Source organism: Gouania willdenowi, unplaced genomic scaffold (assembly GCF_900634775.1).
Source record: "Gouania willdenowi unplaced genomic scaffold, fGouWil2.1 scaffold_32_arrow_ctg1, whole genome shotgun sequence".
Lineage (NCBI taxonomy): Eukaryota > Metazoa > Chordata > Actinopteri > Blenniiformes > Gobiesocidae > Gouania > Gouania willdenowi.
In genome coordinates, this window is record NW_021145091.1 from 741,034 (window position 1) to 763,483 (window position 22,450).

At 35.2% G+C, this 22,450-nt stretch overlaps 1 protein-coding gene and 2 long non-coding RNA genes across 3 annotated transcripts in view; 1 reads left to right on the plus strand and 2 right to left on the minus strand.

Moving 5' to 3' along the window:
- LOC114459559 (NACHT, LRR and PYD domains-containing protein 3-like) overlaps positions 1-22,450 on the minus strand; it is a 629,510-nt gene that overhangs the window by 299,477 nt on the left and 307,583 nt on the right. The gene's annotated exons all lie outside the window — the stretch shown is intronic.
- Positions 1-22,450, minus strand: part of LOC114459576 (uncharacterized) — a 264,387-nt gene that overhangs the window by 132,915 nt on the left and 109,022 nt on the right. The window lies entirely within an intron of this gene.
- Positions 219-17,314, plus strand: LOC114459574 (uncharacterized). The gene is made up of 4 exons (XR_003673407.1): positions 219-327; positions 4,518-4,569; positions 11,642-11,730; positions 16,929-17,314. It is a non-coding gene; the product is annotated as an uncharacterized LOC114459574 (long non-coding RNA).

A 22,450-nucleotide genomic window follows, 5' to 3' on the forward strand; every position in this document is an offset into this window, starting at 1 on the left:
TGTAAGTATGGTACACTCAAAAGATGTAACCACATTTGATATTATTTTATAAGTAATTGTTTTGATGCCACTTATTATTATTATTATTATTATTATTATTATTATTATTATTATTATTATTATTATTATTATTATTATTATTGTGTACTTAGTAAAAGTAGTCCTGTATAAATACTATTGTAGAGGAGCGGAACCTTCGGCACTATAGATTGCAGTTCCCCGGTTACATTAGTGTGGACTCACTTCCTGTTTCCGCTCATACGTAATCTGGGAGAAGACGAGTGTGCATCGTGGTTCCTACTCTAACACTCTACATGTACTTTACAGGTTAGTGCTTGGTTTAAAACAACTGTTAATGAAAGCTTTAGGCTTTGTATTACTTATAAGTCACTTTGTTTTGATAAGTTGTGCAACTTGTGATGTCAGTTTTATAGACTTTAACAGCGGTAGAGCCGAGCCGCCTCGCCACGGTAGTATCGCGATATTTAGTGTAATTCCCGCTATAGTTAAAGGTATTGTGGACGATGTTTAAAAAAAGAAACGCCCTCTCCACATTTTGAAAAAAAAAAAAAAAAACGCGCATGCGCAACACGCCTACGTGTGCGGGAGAGCGTGCACGAGCCCCGTTTTCCTCGTGCACAGCTCTGTTTACAAGTTGGTGTGGACATCGGTCATACAAGCTTACCTTACAAAAGAAGATTTGCACTTTTCCCACTATGTCAGACTCGCCACCGGTAAGTGAAAATCTATTTTCAAAGGACCCGGTGCGCACCGGGCACGAGCACGTACGACGGCCTTTAGTAAACATGATTGACAATTAGGAGGACCAATAGTCTTGATGATCCACCCGGAAGCTAAACATCGTCTACAATACCTTTAATATATATAGCTAGAGGCACCGAAGGGTAACTGAATTTTGCACTATTTACATGGAAACCTATAGCACATTAAAGCTGCAGTATGTGTCAATTTCTGTTGTTACAATAAGTCATCTGGAAATGTAATAAGCAGTTGTTACATATGGTTTTGGATAACAAAAGATGAGTGAACATGGAATTGCACTTTATTTTGATTTAATTCATCATTGTTTGTACTGGATATTGAAAGCACTGAACTGTATTATTGTAAATGAGCTTCAAAGAGAGAATTAATATACGCAATCTGGGAAAAGACGATTGTGCAGCGTGGTTCCTACTCTTATACTCTACATGTACTTTACAGACATTCTCTTTGTTAACGTGGACACCGTGCCAGCCGGGGCCCGTAACATAAGCACACAAATATGGTACAGATTTCATTACAGGATTACATTTTTGGTCTGGATTCTGGTTTTCAGATTAATTTTGTTATGAAGTAAAGTTTTATTTTTGTAAAACTACATTTTTCATTCACAAAAGTATATATTTAAAGCTGCTTTCACATTTTCTAAATGAGTTAAACATGTTTTTAACTCATTAAGTTAGTGGTCAAAAGTTTTAATTACAGTTTTTCCAATTCTTAATATAATTTACATAATGTACAAATATTTTAAGTGCCAAAAAATACAAATATAATATAAAGACAGGGATACAAAGTGGTGGATTGAGCGGTGCTGTTCTAATCTACTCCCCGACAAAAAAATTAAACATGCCTGTGGCACACACACACAGCCTACTCAAAGGGTAAACAAATAAATAAATAACAAATAATTTTTTTAACTAAAATTTGCTAAATAAAAATTGTTCTTATCTACAAATTCGATGAATCGATTAAATCGATTTTTTGCCCAGCCATAGCTAGAGGCACAGGAGAGTAACTGAGTTTTGCGCTATTTACATAGAAACCTATAGCACATTAAAGCTGCAGTATGTGTAAATTTCTGGTATTACAATCAGTCATCTGGAAATGTAATAAGCAGTAATTACATATGGTTTTGGATAACAAAAGATGAATAAATATAGAATTGCATTCTATTTTGACTTAATTTGTCATTGTTTGTACTGGACATTGAAATGTATTGTAAATGAGCTTCAAAGAGAATTAATATACACAATCTGGTAAAAGACAAGAGTGCTGTGTGGTTCCTACTCTTAAACTCTACATGTACTTTCCAGTGTTTTGCAGACATTCTCTTTGTTAACGTGGTCACCGACCGGGACTCGTAACATAGGCAGGACCCTAAAAGCTCATCCTGTACATTGCTTTGGTTAAAGACTTATCTTTTAATATAACCCTTAGTAAGATAATGTACTTTCATGTGATTAACTGAATTTATAATGTTCATGTTTTTAAAAAAATATTTGAACAGATATGGACAAATCAACACGAAGGGGAAAAAACCCAAGATTTATTAATTGTAAGATTATTATACGTTAATATTACCTTGTTCTGATTACATTTTCCTGCATGGTGAAACACATTTATTAGCTCTTATTAGGGGTGGGCGATATGGGAAAAACATCATATCACGATTTTTTATTTGTAAAATCACGATCACGATTTTTTTAATTCAAATCATTAAGACTATTTTAAAGTTATTTACTAATAAAACAAATTAATTCACCTTCTTAAAACTGTCGCCCTAAATAAGAAAAAATGAATAAAAGATCATTTAAGACACAGTCATTTTCTAATAATTTTAAAAAATGTATGTAAGTTATTTATCAAACTGGTTCCAAGTACAATTAACATCAAACAAAAAGGCTGACAAGTTATTTTAGTCTCAGTCTTTTTACTTTGTTTAACTAAAGTGGTGTAGCATTAGCATCACTTGCTACATAACAAGGCATCATATCAGTCTAGTGATTTGTTTGTTATTGAGTAACACACTCATAATAATAAAATCCTACTTTAAACAGTGTTTAAACGCCTCATTTCACACAGTTTATACAATCATATCCTTTATAAGATAAAACGTTACTGCTTTGGTTACATTAGGCCTGGGTGATATTACGGAGCGTATTTCTGACCTGTTTAAGCACTTAATAATTCTTTGGTGTCTGTAATGCTGACATGCTGACTAGTAGTGGTGCAACGGATCAAAAAACGAACGGTTCTGATCGTATCACGGTTTTGATTCACGGATCGGATCATTTTTCTGATCAGCAGAAAAAAAAGAAAAAGACCAGACGAATAACTTTACTCTCCATTTATTTAGTAGAACACTTAGTGCAACATTTCTCTGCTCATTAAATACAAACAACATTTAACTTGAGGTGTCAATCCAATGCTTAAATAACATTTTTAATCATATAAAGTGTAATATAAGGCATGATACATCATCCTTTAAACAGGTAATTACATGTATTTACATACACATAAGTGTATGGAGAAAAAAAAAACAAGTTATGACACCTTCTTTTTTAAACATGGAGAGTGAATTAAAAACTAGTCTATGTCCACATCATCAAAAAGAATGAAAGAAGAAAAAAAAGCAGATCTGAGTTTATAATTTAAATTTCCTACAATAGTCAAGGATGGCCATCTGGACTAGAGCTAATATTTATTTAATAAGAGCTTTAAAAGACATGGATGGAGACATGACGACATTCATACAGACTTATTACGCACACAGAACTGTTCCTTTCTCTGCCTCCCTCTGTGTGTCTCTCTCTCTTCAACTCTCACACAATCACACACAGATACACGGCCAGGAGTGTGAACCACATGTACGTGGGTACGGTCGTTCTGTCACGCACACACACACACATGGACGTCGCAAATGGAACAGGCTTCATCGAGGCATTACTAATAATGATTTAAAAAAAATATATATTTTTCTTCCGTCAACCAATCCGCAGACCACGTGTGTGCCGAATCGTGGAGAGCGATCCGTGCCGATCATGGATCAATGATGATCCGTTGCATCACTATTGACTAGCAAATGGTGTGATTTGGCAGAGAAAAACCTTTGGATGTGCTGTGTATTGACCACAGACGGCACCGCAAGGGTTAAAATGTGAACTACAGACGGTTCTACAATCTCTGTGATTTGGGAGATCGTCATGTTTTAATCCTTAACTACGGTGGCTGGGAAGTGTCAGGTGAATGCATTTACAGAAATGAACACAAATGCAGACATGCTGACGGACCGGTTTCCATGTCTTCTTCTTGTTCTTCTCTGTTCTGGTGGGTTAAAAACATCCGCCAGAAACGTGTCCGTCTGTAATACCGGTCCGTCGGAAACACTTCCGTTGTGGCCATTTTGCATTCGTGTTGTGACCTTTTTGCGTTTGTGTTCGTTTCTTTAAATGCATTCACCTGACACTTCCCGGCCACCGGGTTTCCGCCACTATAAGTTCCTGGACAGGAGTCCAAAGTAATATTTATCCATCATATTGGCTCTCATTATGATGAAATCACTTTTTATCAATAATTTACAGTTTTTTAAAAACAGAACATCTTTCTGTGTCTTTTTAAGAGATATACAGTATTTGTTGTGTGGATGGGAAGTAGCAGGTTATAGACCAGAAATGAGGGTATTTTATATTGACTGTTTTCTGTTTCCATCTTAACATATAATGTCTATGTTTCCACAGGAGAATCAACAGAAGTGTAAATGACATGGATGGCAGCACTGCACAACAACAGGTCAGTGTTGAAATCATTGATGTCTCATGTTATTTTATTTTTCTATTGAGATCATAACCAGAGCATTGAGGCCATCTTATGTCATTATATTCCTATGGAAATATTTGATCATCTTTAAAGTTAAGAAGCACATCAACATGCTGATGAATAGTTGACTTATAACTAGCGTACCGTAGTTTAATGAGATTTGCAAAATGTTTTAGTGTCAATATTAAGTTTTCAAACAGTGGCTGAAATAACAGGTTATTTATTTTATATCATTTTAAAAGATGTAACAAAAATGTTTTAAATAACAGCAAAGCATAACAACAGGTTACATGTTTTTAATTTTTATTTTGCAGAAATTCTGTACATGAATTAAGTTAACAGTAGCATAACTTAACATCTGCATTGTTTCACCTCATGAATTAAATTCAGAGGGTCCAGCTCTGATAGTGGGGTCTCCTAACCCTCTTCCCCTGGTCAGGGGTCTGTAACCTTTACTCTACAAGGAACCATTTAACCTCATCTCACCTGGATTAAAGTCCTCCTGGAGCCATAAATACCTTCTCTATGAAGACAATACAGTGTATTACATTATATACAGTTAAAATTATATAGAATAATGTTTGATTTAATTTAATTTTTTTTATTGATCATGTAAATAGAAACCTAAGAACAGCTTAAAATAAAATAAATCAACATCAAGAAATAAAACAGTATCTTGCATCTTCAAATTCTTACACATCTCAGTTTACATGAACATAGAGCTCGGCCATTTTGCCTAAAAAAATCTCTTTTTAAAAAGAAAAATTCAAGTTTCGATTTGATTTTCAATATTTTTTTAATGCACTTTAAAATGAGTGCAGACATCAGATTTATTGTCAAAAGTGCAACTTTATTTCTGTGATTGTCCTCAAGAGTTAAAATGCATAGAATAATCTCAAAATAAAAGTAAATAAGGCTGTTATTCAACAATTTCAAACTTTAATCCAGGTTTAAGCAAAAGTGCAACAACAACTTCACAGTAGCTTAAATTTTCTGATTAAGAAATCATATAACTACATATTCTATAACATTACAGTTAAAAAAATAATAAACTCTTCCCTTATCATCTCAGCATAGTGTGAATAAAAAATTGAACATGCCTGTGGCACACACACATATAGCCTACTCAATGGGTAAACAAATCTAAACAAAGAGGAGGCGGGCTCACATCGGAACGCGAAAAAGTAAAAAAAAAAACTGTGGTGGGAAAAAAATAATTAAAAAAATATATATAAATATTAATTGAAACTCAAATTTTCTAATTAAAAATTGTTTTTATCTACAAATTTGATTAATCGATTAAATCGTTTTTTTTTGCCCAGCCCTAGTCTGTAGATGTTGCAGGAGGTGAAGTAGGAAGGTGCTGAGTCATTGCACAACTTGATTTATTTTAGTTTAACAAATTGTTATATCATGATTTTATTTGTCATTAATCATTAATAGCCTCTGTAAAAAATAACTATTTATTTCAATAGTTTTTTTAAAGCTATAAGGAGCCATTGCATAGAGTCAAAGAGCCACATTAGGCTCCAGAGCCACAGGTTGCAGACCCCTGTCCTGAGAGAACCACAGCTGAACATCTGGCCTGGCTTTTACTTCATGACTCGAGCTGTTGGTAAAAGCAAAGTCAAATCAAAGACCCGCCCACAGCAAGGGATGTGGGCGGGTCATTCTGTCCAGGCTGACGAGTTGATAGCTGATCACACAATTCCTGCTTGTAGTCACTATGTATTAGCAGGCTTGGGGAGTAACGGATTACAAGTAACAGTGTTACGTAACCAGGATACAAAAAACATGTAACTGTAATCTGTGACAGTATATTAAAAAATGTGTAATCAGATTACATGTTTTTTTTTTATAAAAACGGGGATTATTTTGAGGGATTACATTTTAAAAGCAAGCAGAATATGCATCAGTGCATCAACACACAGTGCACGTTCACTACAACAAAAGAACACGTAAAACAAGCTGTAACAATCTTGTGATGACGTAAACAGCGCGGACACCGTGCGCTTGTCTGGAAACAGACCAACGTGTCCGTGGACTCACAGAGCTGAAGAGTTTTCTAAACAGAGTTGATGGATCAGTACGTGTGTTTTATGTTTCTGTGTCACATCAACACTGTAGTACCGTGGGACCTCTACACAACAATCTGAAGCAGGGCACGTATGGCGTTATATTTGTGCCACAACTCTGCTGTCAGTGCACGTCTGAACTTTATCACGACTGTAAATGGTCCACGTTATAAAGATTATCTGTTGATTGGATTAAAAGTAAACCAGCGAGTTAAAGACATGTACACAGAGCTGTGTGTGCATCTAAAGAAATAAATATAACCAATAGAAGCTGATTTTTCATCAATAACTTTAATGCACTTTGTGTTTTAATTAGATAAAATATTTAATGTGACTCTTCCAACAGCTCAGTTATAGGCCTGTACAACATTATTTAATGTATGAGTGGGGTCAGGTTAAACTATTTTATTTTATATTGTGCATTGTTGGAATGTCTGTGCTAAATAAACATTTTCTTAATATTAATGTATTTATTCTTTTAAGCATTAATATTAATTTATACAATTGCAATGTTTTAATTTTAGTGGTTAGTACTAGAGATGGGCGATAACGATAAAAATCACGATAAATAAAAACTATAAATAAAAAAATTCACAACTTAGTGTAAACAGGTTCCTTACAAACACAAATATGTGAATACATCACTAGACACATTTAAAAAGGCTACAATAACTGCTGACTCAAACAGCTCATGAGCTGATATTTTATGGAATATATTTGTGCATGTGGATCACTATTAGTGTTACTGTATGTAATTCATTTATTTCCTCACTTGAAATATAATTATTATTATTAAAAAAATCACAAATAACTTCAATAGTGTTTTTACTGCTGATGAAATATAATTAAAAATATTGCATTTCACAAGTTGGGATGAATTAATAGTGACATTAGTTAATATTTATTTCACACAACGTGTGACATGTTTAGCTTTTATTCTTCCATACAAGTGTTTAATCTGATCATAAACAAATCAATGGCTCTGTGGTTTTATGACAGTAAAAGATGTTTTTTTTTACTTGGTCTATTAGTCCTTATATGGAGTGGTTAGCATTAACCCTGTCTGTGTGTCGGTGGGTTAGCTTAGCATAGTTAGCTTTAGTTGAGTTTCCAGTTCATAATCGTTGCTACAGGTTCATCTCTGTTCCGTGTTTGTAGAACTTTGGGTGGATCTGATGGAGGAACTTAGACTGGTTCACTTTGTTGGATGGTTGTTTGGTTTTAACCCAGTAGTGGTCCATGATGTATCACTGCAAGGCAGCTTCTGGTAGCCGTGACAAACACCTCACACACACACAGACGGTGGTGTGTGGGCGGTGGCGGTGCACGTCAGAGCTTCCGTAAACAACGTTCCGCTCCAGAGAATAATAAGTTGTTGACAACAAACAGTCGCAGTTTTGGTCCGTGGAACATGTTTTTTTTGGGGCATTCTTGGCTAAATTGAGGGACAAATGGCCCGTGGCCCTCGCTAATTTCTGAATTTATTGTTTATATCGAGGTATGACAAATTCTTACCGGTGAGAATGTTTCTCACGATAAATCATAAACGATAAAATATCGCACATTCCTACTTAGTACACATTCAGAGCCAGAAATGCAATGGGGGACTAATAATTTGCATAATTTCTTTTGGTGTTTCAGTTTCGGCCAAAAAATTTCATTTGGGTGCATCCCTAATGGAAACTCCTACATCATGTTTCATCATTGATTTGACTTTGCTTTTATCGACAGCTTGAGTCATGAAGTAAAAACGCAAATGGAAAAGACAAAGACAAAATGAAAAAAGCAAAATGGAAAAAGAATGACTTCATTTGTATATTTTTTCATTATTGATTCTCTTTATATTTCCACATGCATTTCCTTTTAATTTTGGCTTTCCTGTGATTCCATAGAATCTAACATTTTAATATGTCTTGCTGCCTGTAGATTAGTAGGAGGGCATGGGGAGGGACCACACCACAGCTCTGCCCAAAAGGTTTTGTAAGGATGTGATTATCACAGTTTTAAAGGCTTTAATGGAGGTCATAGTAACCTGTAGACAATAGTTGATGCTAAAGATAAACAATCAAACACACAAAGAACGTCTAACACCGTCATTCACTCACACTTCCCTGTGGGAACGGAATGTAAGACACTGTGACTCTTTCTTCGCTTATGCCCCGCCCATTCCCCAGCCTTCCAGCCAATCAACACTCAGAACACATGTAAACAAAACTCACATTGGCAGAGAAAGCTGCATATAAACATGATGCCTTCACGACCATGGGAAACTATAGTTGTTCCCTGTGCTCCAGCAGCAAATGATGAGAATGAGCAATGAAAAAAAAGGTGAAAAATGAATTTTTCTTGAACTTTACTGTTCACAGGAATTTAAAAGTATTTTCTTACATTTACCAAAGACCTGACTTATTACACTTTAAGACAATTCAGAATTATTTTAATTTCTGGATGTTTGCTTTTATTTACAATTATTTATTTATGTTTATGGTTGTGTCTCTTATTATACAGTTAGATTTGTTGTGCAGCCACTGGAACATTAGAACAAAACCTTTGTGAGACTCAAAGGAATGAGAATGTGTTGAGTTTACAATGTGTCTGTTACCACTTTATTTACACAGACTGTCTGTGCTTTGAATTGATTTAAGTCATTTCAGTTTTGGTGTGTGATCTGACGATATTAGATCATTAAGGATTAGAACATGACGACGATCTCCCAAATCACAGAGATCTTAGAACCATCTGTAGTTCACATTTTAACCCTTGCGGTGCCTTGTCTGTGTCATATGTCTGTGGTCCATACACAGAACATCCAAAGGTTTTTTTCTCTGCTAAATCACATCATTTACTAGTCAGCATGTCAGCATTACAGACATTACAAATTATTAAGTGCTTAAACAGGTCATAAGTACGCTCTTTCTTAAAGAGACAGTGTCCTGAATGTGATTTACTTTAAAAAGGACTTTCAGCCACTCAGAGCTGCCCTGAAAGAAGCAATGCTACAGAATTAATAAAAGGGTCTTTGTGGCATTTTTCTCCATCGACTTTGGGCCATTATTGTTTTTCTTGTAAAACTATTAATAAAAATAAATGGTTTATATCACCTATTGCCATTTTAAGGAAAAATAGAGAGAATGAATATTGGTCCATATCACCCAGGCCTAATATAACCAAAGCAGTAACGTTTTATCTTATAAAGGATATGAATGTCTAAATTGTGTGAAATGAGGCGTTCAAACACTGATTAAAATAGGATTTTATTAATATGAGTGTGTTACCTCAATAACAAATAGAAATCACTAGATTGATCTGCTACCTGGTTATGTAACAAGTGTTGCTAATGCTAATGCTACACCACTTTAGTTAAACAAAGGAAAAAGACTGTGTGACTAAAATAACATGTCAGCCTTTTTGTTTGATGTTAATCGTACTTGGAACCAGTTTGATAAGTTGCTTACATACAATTTAAATGATCTTTTATTCCTTCTTTTCCATTTAGGACGATGATTTTAAGTAAGTTTGTTTTATTAATAAATCACTTTAAAATGGTCTAAATTATTTGAATGAAAAAAACTGTGATAAAATTGTGATTGTGAATCGCCCACCCCTCTGCTCAGGTCATGTTCACTGTGGTCGGTTGGCATGCAGATATCTTGCAGTGAAGAAGAGATGCTATGCTAGCAGACAGAGCTCATAGAAAAACCTGACTTTTACAGATATTCACGTAATATTACAGATATTTTTTGGTGCTAAAGGGGTAAGGAATCATTTATGAACATGTTTAAAAGTAGAAGGCGGCCAGATAGAAAGTATTAGCAGATTACGCCCGCCGCCAACTCTTCTGGATAGCAAATTTAAATTTTCACAGTATCGATGTGAATCATGATACCTATGAATCGATTTTTAACTGCCTTACGATTAATCGTTACATCCCTAATGAAATTCAATTATTAATGTAAATATTCAAATTTTGCTAATGCACCAAGATAAAGCTGTAGTTTCTACTATTTACATCATTAGTTTTAATGAGAATGTTTTTCATATCCAAGTAAAATTGGTACTGCTTGATATCCTTAAATCAATCAAAAGTGAATCGTGAATCAAATCGAATCGGGCACTTGTTATTCTAATCGATACCCAGCCCTAATGATACTGATACCGTTGCTATTTTTATGACACCACAGTATTACCGTATTACTGCCCATGCCTAGTGTGTGTGTGGAGTGAATTTCTCCCTGACGCGGTGTCAGTTTGGCCTGAAACTTTTTTTAACAGCTTCCACATAGTGGTGTAACAATACATTGATCCACATCAATTAATTAATTAACGATCCATTTACATTGATGCACAATGAAGACATGGATGAACATCGTCATCTTTAAGATACACCTTTATTTTGAAATAAACATACGTCCCTGCCACTATTTCCTGGTTGGAAATAGACTGTAGCTCCGGTGTTAGCCCCGCCCCATCGCGACCAATAAATGAATGATGAACCTTTTCCATCAGTGTTATATGGTTGGGTTTAGATCTTAACTTGTCATGTGGCAGTAGATTAATGCCCTACATTACCTACATGACATGTGACCTTTCATCTACAATAGTTTAAAGTAGGGATGTTCCATTCTGATATAGATATCTGATACTAGTCCAATATTAGCAAAAAACTATTATCACATTATATAGGCCTGCATCTAAAATGTGTGATATAAACACTCTGATCTAATCAGTTCATTCCATACTCCGCTCCAGCTTTTCTAATTAATAGGTCAGTTTTTTCTTTTTCTTTTTTTCCTCAACGTTGCAGAATCGGTAAAGTTAAACTGTTTCCACTGAAGACCTTCATTTTCCTCCACATCATGTGATCTCTGAACAAACTGATAGTTTTAGTCAATTTCAAAGTGATGACACTGCAAAGGATGGATGAATATTTCTAGATCCTTCATGTTCATTCTGTCTCTTCCATCCTTCAGGTGGAGCTGATTCCATGCTGATGTTACAGGTGAATGGAGGATTGTGGAACCACTCAGCCGTGACAGCAAACATGGACTCCTCAGAAAAGGTGAGAAATGAGTGGAACAAAACCAGTGAATGTAGAACCAGTGAAAGACACCATTATGGGTGTACTCATACTGCCAGCTCAGGCTGTTCCAAGCTCACAGCAGGAATCCCCCCTCCCTGTCCCTTTTCTGGTACGGTACAACGGACGTGATCACCAGCTCAACTCGGTTCACACAGAGAAACTCGTCATCTCGTTCATTTACGACACACATGGCATTACGTCATCATTAAGCGACTCTGTTCATACCTGTCAAGTTTTGGATTTGAAAATAAGGGAATTTTTCTGGCGTCCACTACGAGCCGTCCCACCCGCCCAACCGAGCTCCAGTATTTTATTTATTTTTTTCTGGAAAAAAAGATATATAATACAAAATAAATACTAATGAATAAAAAAACAAAATTAAACAAAAACGTATGTCAAAAATAAAGTAAGATACAATTAAAAGGTAGATATAAATTGTAGTGACAGTGATTATTCTGACTGCTCATTTTTAATTATTTATGTCATATAAAAATGTATGAGAACAACATTAATGTCACAGTCATCATATTTCCCCTCAGGGATCAATGGTTTACTGAATCTGATCTGGTTTATTGTTTAGGTTAATTTAAATTAAGTTTATCAAAACTTAATTTAAATGGTCCTGATGACATCATTCTAGACCATAATGATTACACAAAAACAAATGGAGACAAGGATGCATCAGTTATTTCACCACTAGGGGTCAGAATATTTGACAGTATCAGAAGTTATCATTAATCTACGATGTTTCAGACTCTACAATCCCTGGTATTGATGGTCTAGTACACACATTATCAGTGCTCCCCAGAACATTTCCCCATAAAAAAACATTCCTTGCCTCACGGTGACAGCGTTTCATGTTGATTCTGTCCATTTCCGCGTTTAACCGTTTTCATTGGTCGATTCCATGATTTATAGTTCCCTATTGGTGTTCAGCTGCAGCTGAGGGGAGGGGCTTCACGTGTGTCTGTTTATGTCTGCAGCAGCGAATGAAGTTGTCAATTGAAACAGGTGACGGGGAAAAAACTAGAGATGAACCATAGATATATTAAGAGATAGACATGGTAGTGTTGTGGTGGTCAAGACCGGTCTTGGTCTCGAGACCAAATTTTAAAGGTCTTGGTCTTGTCTCGGACTCTGAAGCATTTTGACTCGGTCTTGTCTCGGACTCGGGATTTTCCGTCAAGACCGTTCGAGACCAGCACTAATTCCTGCTATTTCTAAACTTTTTTATAATGTGATAATAACACAGAGAAGAACGGGATAAAGCAATTCTTTATTCATTATTTAATCCACCCTGTATAATGACCACAACCTTCCTTAATGTGACTGAGTGACGCGTGTGTGGCTACGGTGTCAGTTTGGACCACGGAGCGCAAGGGAGATATGAACTAATAACCGGTAAAAATCCCAGTAAAACAACAGAAAACAATCACCAGTAATAAATATTATCTCCCTGGTAAAGACAGTAGCTCTAATAACTGATAAAATGATAAACTGATGATATTACAGTCTGTGAAGGCTGGATAGGGGACGCACTTACTCTGCTTCTGGGTCCTAGTGCCAGCCGGGCGGTGACGCCTGTTCCGTTTACCGTGTTTACTGAGGTCTGTGTGTGTTTAATAAGTCTGTGTGTGTTTAATAAGTCTGTGTGTGTTTATTAAGTCTGTGTGTGTTTAATAAGTCCGTGTGTGTCTGTGTGAAAGTCTGCATGTTTATGCATCTGTCCATCCACTCTTTTCATTATATCCATGTCTTTTAAGGCTTTATTACATAATGTCGGCTGTAGTCCGGGCCGCCGCCATCTTGGTTTATGTCGTCACCAGCGCGTCATCGCCGCAGAGTTGCACTAGCACAGAATGAGTCAAATAACTGTAAAGGGGTCTTATATTAGTCTATTTTATTTTTAAAGTAGTGTTTTTTTTTTTGTGTCTTTAGACTCCAATTACATGTATGTATATAATATGTTCCCCACAATATAAACAGGTTCACAATATAATTATTTTTATAGTTTCTGTTTCCACTGTATCCAGAATAATAATAATTCTCAACAAGAACTATTGATTGATTTGTCACATGACTGTTCCAGGGTTTGTTTTATTTAGTTTCACATCTACCTGTAGCTCTATGTTTTTTACACTGCTGACAACTTGTTTGTAGTTTTATTTCAGAAAGTTTCACTTTTACAGTTACAGTTGGAAACCTTTGTTAATTGAATATCCTAGTTACATTACAGCAACCAAATTAAACTATATCAACTAAGTGAATTAATAAAAATGACCTGTTAAATGCTTTTTCAAACTAAAAAATTATCTTGTGAACTCTGTGACCTGTTAAACCTGAACAACTGAAAGAATCAGAATCAAGAATCATTATTTCTTGGCAGAAATACTTTTAAACACTTGCTGTACATTCAGCTGACATAAAAATATTGTTTTCAAATATGTAGAATAATTGTGAATTTATCAGTAGCAGTAGTAGTTTTAATATTTTAGTTAATTTTTGCAGGCACCTTTTGTGTCCGTCACATGTATTTAAAATAAACTAAAATTAAAGAGAGGATGTTATTTAACTGTCGAACCTTGTCATTTTATTTAGTTATATATTTATTAAAATTGAAAAAAAAAGTTTATGGTCTTGGTCTCGGCTTGTCGCGGTCTTGGTCTTGACTTGGTCTCGGCTGCCGAAAGTCTTGGTCTTGTCTTGGTCTCGGCGCATTCTGATCTCGGGCAAGTCTTGGTCTCGGATAGTGCGGTCTTGAACACAACACTAGTTTCTAGTCATAATGTCTTCCTCTAACAGACTGAAGGTCATGTGAAGGTCTTCAGTTAGAACATAAACAAAGCTCATTATGGTTTCTCTTTTAGTTCTGTGGCCTTGTTTCATAGAAAACATCTGTTTGTTCATTAGCTCTGATTGATTTAAGATAAATGGACATTAGTGTATCGTATGGTTTCTTTAATTGTTTCTATGATAATGTTATAGTCAATGATTTTTGATCAGGCAGTTGAGGACTATTGTCTAAAGTGTGTAAGTGTGTGTGTGTGTGTATGCGCGCGCGCGTGTGCGTGTGGGATCACTCATCATAAACCTGACTCAGGGTTTTTACAGCTTAATGTTGTTTATGATTAACTACCAGAGTCAGCTCACCCAATAGGCATTATTAACAAATGTTACGGGCTAAGAAAATGTGGAATAATTTCTCCTTAAATATAATCATATTAAAACTAGTTATTACTATCAAGTCCTAAAATGGAAAAGCAAACATTGATTCAAATATAAAACAATGTCCAATTAATAAATAACAGTATAAAATAAGTTCCCAAATGACTGAACACATAAGATTATTCTGCAGTAAAAGTGTTTGTAGCAAAAGTCATGAATGCATTGATGAGATTCTCACAGGAAAAGAACCATTTATTTATTTTAGGATTTTTTTTTTAGTTTTTGTTTCAAAAACTTAAACTTAAACTGATTCTCTGTAATATTCTCTGCACTGGAAACCTTTAAAATGTGATGAAATAATCCATATCTTGTTAAATTATTGAGAATCTGAGCTTTTTTCTCTATTGTTATGAAATAATTCAAAGGCAACCAGGTTTTCTGATAAATTGACCAGTTTAGGCAAAGTTATAGAAAATAATAAAACATCAAAATGACAACTTTTGTTGACGTTTTTTGAAAAAGCTGCTGTAAAATCAGACATTTTAGGTCTGAACAATCACATAAATTAGAAGTGAAATGGTGGAGGGACTAAAACATGGAGATGTTAGTCCTTCCTACAACCTACAAAGCTTGTCTGCACCAGACACTTCATTTTCACCTCAACTGGACACAAAGTTTACCGTACCACGCTGTCATTCTGGAACCAATGATGCTTTCTAAAACAGCTGATGAGACAAAAACATCATCTTTAGATTGACACCAAACACTCTTAGTCTGAGTAAAAAATACAACCTTTGGTGTAAACGAGAACACAGACTTGTGTTTCCCAGTTAAACTGGTTATTTAGATCAGTGGTTCTCAAGCCTCTTTGGCTCTAGTTCCCTTTTCTCTGATTCCTGAATTCAAGTCCCCCCTTTGTCCCATTTCAACATTTTACTGAGAAAACTATTTAAAAACATCTTTAAATCATAATGATGGAATGAATGAGTGATAACACACATTTTAAATCATCTCATTTAGTAAATAAGTGAAATAAACAGTATTTAGTTCAGTATTCATGGAACTACATAAACATGTATTGTATATACACATACATATGACAGTGTACTGTATAAATATTGTAAATCAATGCAGTTATTGATGAGAAATTACCAGTCCATCACTAGGAATCAATAGATTCAAATTTCCCACCAATAACTTCTTGTGAAATAATTCATCTCCATGAATCACATGATGGTCAAACATTTTAAACTTCTAATGTTACAACTCTCTCTCTATAAACATCTCTGACACAGTCTGATTCCTCCAGCTCATGCTGGTCACCAGTTTGCTCACACACTGCTCTGAGATGACATCACATCTTAAAACCACTCCATGCCTTCATAGGACAACATCTCTATGTGGTGCTGATTGTAAAGTTGTGCATGTTAAAATAAACAGCAACTTTTTGCAACATTTAGCAACAAACCACATTTAAAAACTTACTTTTCACCAGATTTACAGCAATATTTTTTTAAATATGTGATTAAGTTTTTTCTTTTACAAATATAATGTCAATGTTAAATCTAAATGTGAAATATAGATATCAATCTAAATGTTTTATCTTAAATCTAAATGTACTTCTAAAGCTAAATGTTGAATCTAAATATTAAATCTAAATGTTAAACCTAAATGTCATGGGTGAAACTAAATATATAGCAAAATACAAATTCACCAAAACCACCAAAATAAAAGTATATTTAAATGTAATATCTAGACTTAACATTTTGATTTAGATTCAATATTTAACATTTAGATTTAGATTGACATTATCTTTTTACAAGAAAACAATTCTCACAAATTTCACAAATATTGCTGTAAATATGGTTAAAACATGTTTTTTTTGGCTAAATGCTACAAAAAGTTGCCGTTTCATTTAACATGCACAACTTTAGTATTGACACCCCATACATCAATGATATATTTATGTAAATGTTTGTTTAATTGTTTTCTATCTACTTTGTTTGAATCAGGAAGCCCTGTGGAGAGAGGAGAGAGAAGAAGCTGACAGCCCTGCAGGACAACATTTCAGGCCTCTACGGCTCCTTAGACGTAGTTTGGACAGTAAGACGCCATTATTTTATGATATTTGAGATATTCTAGAGGACATTATTCACTGTTCTTTGATGCATTGCTGGATGTTGTGTTGATCACTTGTACTGGGTTGTGTTTGCCTGGTGTTGTCTCAGGGACATTTGCAGCCTGTGGTTTGGTGCTTCCTGTTTCTGTTCTATCTAGGCTGTAATAAACTGTCAGTCTTACACAGGAAAGTGTGCCTCTGTTCATGTGTGCTGTGTATCTTTATCAGTTTCTAGGATCCTGTAACTGTAGTACATGAAAATAAATTATCATTTACTTTTGTGTTTGTAATGTTAATGTGTTAAAGCTGTTTGATTTTATGTTGCTTCTATTTTAAGTAGCAAATGTTGTGTGCGTGCGCGTGAATCTGTCTGTGTATCTGTTATTTTGGAGTAATTTGGTGTAGAAAAATGTTCAAAACGTCACCTCTCAGTAATGAGCACGGTATTGAACGCGTTACTTCCGGTTCCGGGTTCATGACGTCACTGTGTCGCAGTTTGTTTGGGTTCAAAGAAAAAAAAAAAGGTCAATATTAAAAAAAATTTTATACTACTAAAAGTAATTTAAGTTAATATTTCATGGTTATTTAATATTTTATGGTTATTTAAAATTATTCCCGTGATTCCAAACTTCCTTTAAATCGCGGGTCACGGACTTCACTTCCTCCTCCGTCTCATGACTGTGGGCGGCGGCTGTGCTAACGGTCATTAGCCGACCTTATCACAAACATTCTGCTTCTTCAGACAGAGGAATGTTTTTGTGAGCGGATGGGTCCACAACACGGCTCTACTATGATTATTGTTTGTTCTGCGCATCAAACAACATATATTATTCTATGTGTTAAGATGCTAGCAACTACAATGTAAATACACTCACACACGGCTGATGCGTATGCGTGCACTACACCAGGATATACATGCTGAACTTGCGACTTTGGTGTTGTAAAACGTTTATTTTTCGTGGTACTTCCTTGTCTCTTTTTTAATTTTTTTTTATTTCTCAACAACCTGTGACGGATTATGTGCATGACACGCATGTGTGAGAGATAACACACAAAGATGGAGGTAGACACACACACACACACACACAAACAGTGTTTATATTAAAAATATACTAAATGAGTAAAAGAAAACAAAAAACTACACAATATTTTTTCTAAAAAGTACACAAAACAACAACAGAAATGCACAAAAATATACAAAAAGCCTCCAAAAACACACAAAATGTCTCAAAATACACAAAAATAAATATTTATACACAAAATGACAACTCTAATGCACAAAGCTACACCAAAAAAGATACAAAAATACACAAAATGATTCCTGAATCACACTACCACAGCAACAAAAAACTATAATTACAGAAAAAATGCACAAAAAGACAACAGATACAAAAATACACATGACTCCAAAAAACATACATTACAGAAAAATACACCAAACAAAAAACATATAAAAATGAGTAAAAAACAAACACATTTATCATGTTCATGTCCCATAGAATTAAACCAGGTAAATCTCACACACACTATTTTACTTTGCACCTGCAAATAAACCCCTTATAACACTACAGAGTACAGAGTATGTACACCTCTTTGTACATCCAACCTTCAAAACACACTCATTTGGACATAATTGACAATTCTACTTAAGCTCCTCCCAGTACATGAATGCATATTTCCGACGGGGACTACACTAGTTCATTTAATTGCAAAACAAAAATTTAAAAAAAACATGCATTGTTGATTTAAAAAGATTGCACTACAGGAAGTGTTGACCTTAGACAGCATGTGCAGATAAGGCAAAAAAAAAAAAACCCAACTGTTACAGGAATGTCTGGCCCACAAACCATAGCCTTCCAACATTATGGCCCACAGCAAGATGTAGTTGATTAGCCCTGCACAACATACTACACACCAGTGTGCTGTCTACTCACACACTCAATAAGGCTAACTGAGTTCATACGTATTTAATTATGAATTATTATTTTTTATTTCAAAGCATTGTTTTCCTTTCCTTTTTCATTGTCAATGATTATAAATGTTCCTCATTGTGGGATTAATTATTTTATATCTTATAGTCTGTACTGTACAGACTTTATCGAGTTTAAAGCCCCCCTCCACCAAAAAAACTAATGTTTTTACTGGTGGTTTATACTGAGATAAATAAAACTGTTGTGAAATGTTTAATCATATTGTGTTATTCTGTTCATCTGTACATTTTACTGCAAGTCAATACATTAATGAACAGCTGTGTGATGTGGTATTTTCACACAAATGAGAACACAAGTCACTTTTATTTCACAGTTAGTTTTTATTTCATAAATCTATAAAAGTAACATTGTAAACAACAGGTAAAGTGTGATCTGATCACATTTGATAGTCTGCTGATTTATTTCATTGTTCCTAATAAACTATTGCCTAACTTTAACTTACTTTATGCTTTGTTTAAACAAACTGTAATAGATGAGGTGTTTTATTCATATATGAAACATGTATGTTTTATTATTTCTATCATTTGTTGAACTCTACAGAAATCAACCTGCTGTGCATGTGATTGGGGCACATTTATCTCTACATCAGCAACTTCTGATTGTACTTCAGATCAGTTTTACATAAAAATATCAAAACATGTCAGGACTGTGACACAACAACAGATTGATCACCTAAAAGTTATTTCTTTCAATTTAGTTCACTCCACCAGCTTTCACAGTCATGACAAATTTCCAAACATAAACAAAATAATTAAATTGTTATAAGATTTACAGTATGTTGGCCTCACTGGAGCCAAACTTCAGAATCTGAAGAGAAAAAACACATTTCCTGAACCAGGGATACAGAAACACATAGATCACAGGGTTAAGCAGAGAGTTGAAGAAAAACAGACAAATAAAAATGTAAGATGATGGATTTTTCTCTTCAAACCCTGTTGAAAGTAAAACAATGTACAATATAGTTAAACACATTAGAAACACAACAACCACTACACCCAGAACTCTAGCAGCTTTCAGCTCTGACCTGTTAACCTTCAGTGAACTCTGAAGTGTCACCACTGTAACATGAGAGCGCATGGCCTGGGCCTGAGACACAGCCACCATAAACACTCTCACATACAGGACCACTATGATGCTGACTGGAATGATTAAAGAGAAAATTAGATCAATAACTCCACCAAGAATGTTAGTGTGATTAATGCACATTAGTTTCCTCTGAAACAATATGTCACTGTAAAAGTTCCCAAATTGGTTTTATCTTTAACTTCAAAATATCAAATACAATGTAATTTTCTAGAAGCAACACATCAGCAGGTGTTTTCTTTTCATTTATGGCTAAAGTAAACAGAACTCTAAAAACATTCATCACACATCACCACAGTTTTACAGTGACTGTATTAAATCCCAGTAACACATTGTCCCTGACTTTTCCTCTTTACAGTATGTTGGCCTCACTGGAGCCAGACTTCAGAATCTGAAGAGAAAAAACACATTTCACACATTTCCTGAACCAGGGATACAGAAACACATAGATCACAGGGTTAAGCAGAGAGTTGAAGAAATACAGACCTATAACAAAAATGTAAGATGATAAACTTCTCACTCCAAACCCTGATGAAAGTGAAACAATGTAAAATGGAGTTAAACACATTAGAAACACAACAACCACTACACCCAGAGCTCTAGCAGCTTTCAGCTCTGACCTGTTAACATTCAGTGAACTCTGAAGTGTCACCACTGTAACATGAGAGCGCATGGCCTGGGCCTGAGACACAGCCACCATAAACACTCTCACATACAGGACCACTATGATGCTGACTGGAATGATGAAAGTGAAAATTAGATCCGTAACTGCAGCAAAAGGAGGTAAATAAACTGTACAATCTCCAGCACAGGAATCAAACCCACCTGGATGTTCAATGTTATCTTTGAGCATCACAGAATGAAAGATAGTAGAACCAACCCAACATAGGACAATGCACATCTTAGCTCTGTTTTTAGTGACTTTAGTTTGATAGTGCATTGGATCACAAACAGCCACATACGATCAACTGATATCAGCACAACAGTTCCTATTGAAGCAGCGGTGGTAATATACTGAAAACCGTACGGAAAACACACAAATGTGCACCGAAAAACCAGCATCCATCAATAGGAAAATCATAAAAACCCAGACGAACCCTACAGAGAAATCTGACACAGCCAGAGAGAGGAGCAGGAAGTTGGTGGGAGTGTGCAGCTTCCTGGAGGAGATAGAGAGAAACACACTGATATCATTATATGATACAACAATTATCATCATAGCAGAAAACATCAGGAGTCTAACAACATAAGTCATAAAACAATAGAACATGTCAATACTTGAAGTGTGAGATGGAGATGATGACCAGCAGGTTGAGAGTCACAGTGAGCACAGAGATGGAGGACAGGATGATGTGAAGGAGCACAGACACTGAGTGAGAACGCACGATCCTCCTGCATGAAGAGTTTCCCAGGTGTGGATAGCAGAGCTCAGCTTCATCAGGTGTGCTCATAGTGAGGAGAAGAAGATGATGAGCTCTGCATCGTTCTGCCTCAGCCTCTCTGATGAACAACTGATATATTATTCCTGCTCCAACCAGGGGATGTGGAGGGCTGGACCTGAGGACTGGACCTCCCTCAGACACCGTCTGATTGGACCACATTATTATTCTACTCCTACATGATGCAACACTAAAACAATTCTCTTATCAGCTGGGTAAACTCATACTCAGCATTTATTGAAAACACTCACTGCTGAGATCTGATTCTTATTCTCATGTTTTGATAATCATTTCATAGGAGTGCTGTAAACATAATAGAGCGAAGGTGTCACAGGTGTCAGCGAAGCCGTGACTGATTCTCCATTCATTTGGATTATATTTATTTTCATATTAATTTTAAACCTTTTTACTGGAATCAATAATTAGGGCCCGAGCACAACAGTGCGTAGGACCCTATTGTAATGCACCTTGTTTTTATTATTATTAATATTCTTCTTCTTACTAAAACGCATTTTTTTATCACATTTTTCAGGACCTACACACATTAAAAATCTCATGAAAATAGGGACGTATATTAGGAAAGGCAAACAATTTAACATTTTGGGGGAAATGGACATGTGGATGTCAAAATGCCTTAATAGTGCCCCCTTGAAAATTGTACTTGCTCCCTGCTGGAACATAAGACATCATCATTGAGGAACTTCTGCAAGTGTTACAAAGACTACCTGTCATCATTGAGTTGTGTTACGTGGCCACCTGTCGACATTGAGCTTTTGACTCTGATAGAACATATGACATCATCAACAAGAAGTTCCACAGTGTGGATGGGAAAGGAATGTATATATATATAATGTATTTATTATTATTATTTTTTTTTTTTGGTTGCCAGAACATCACCAAAA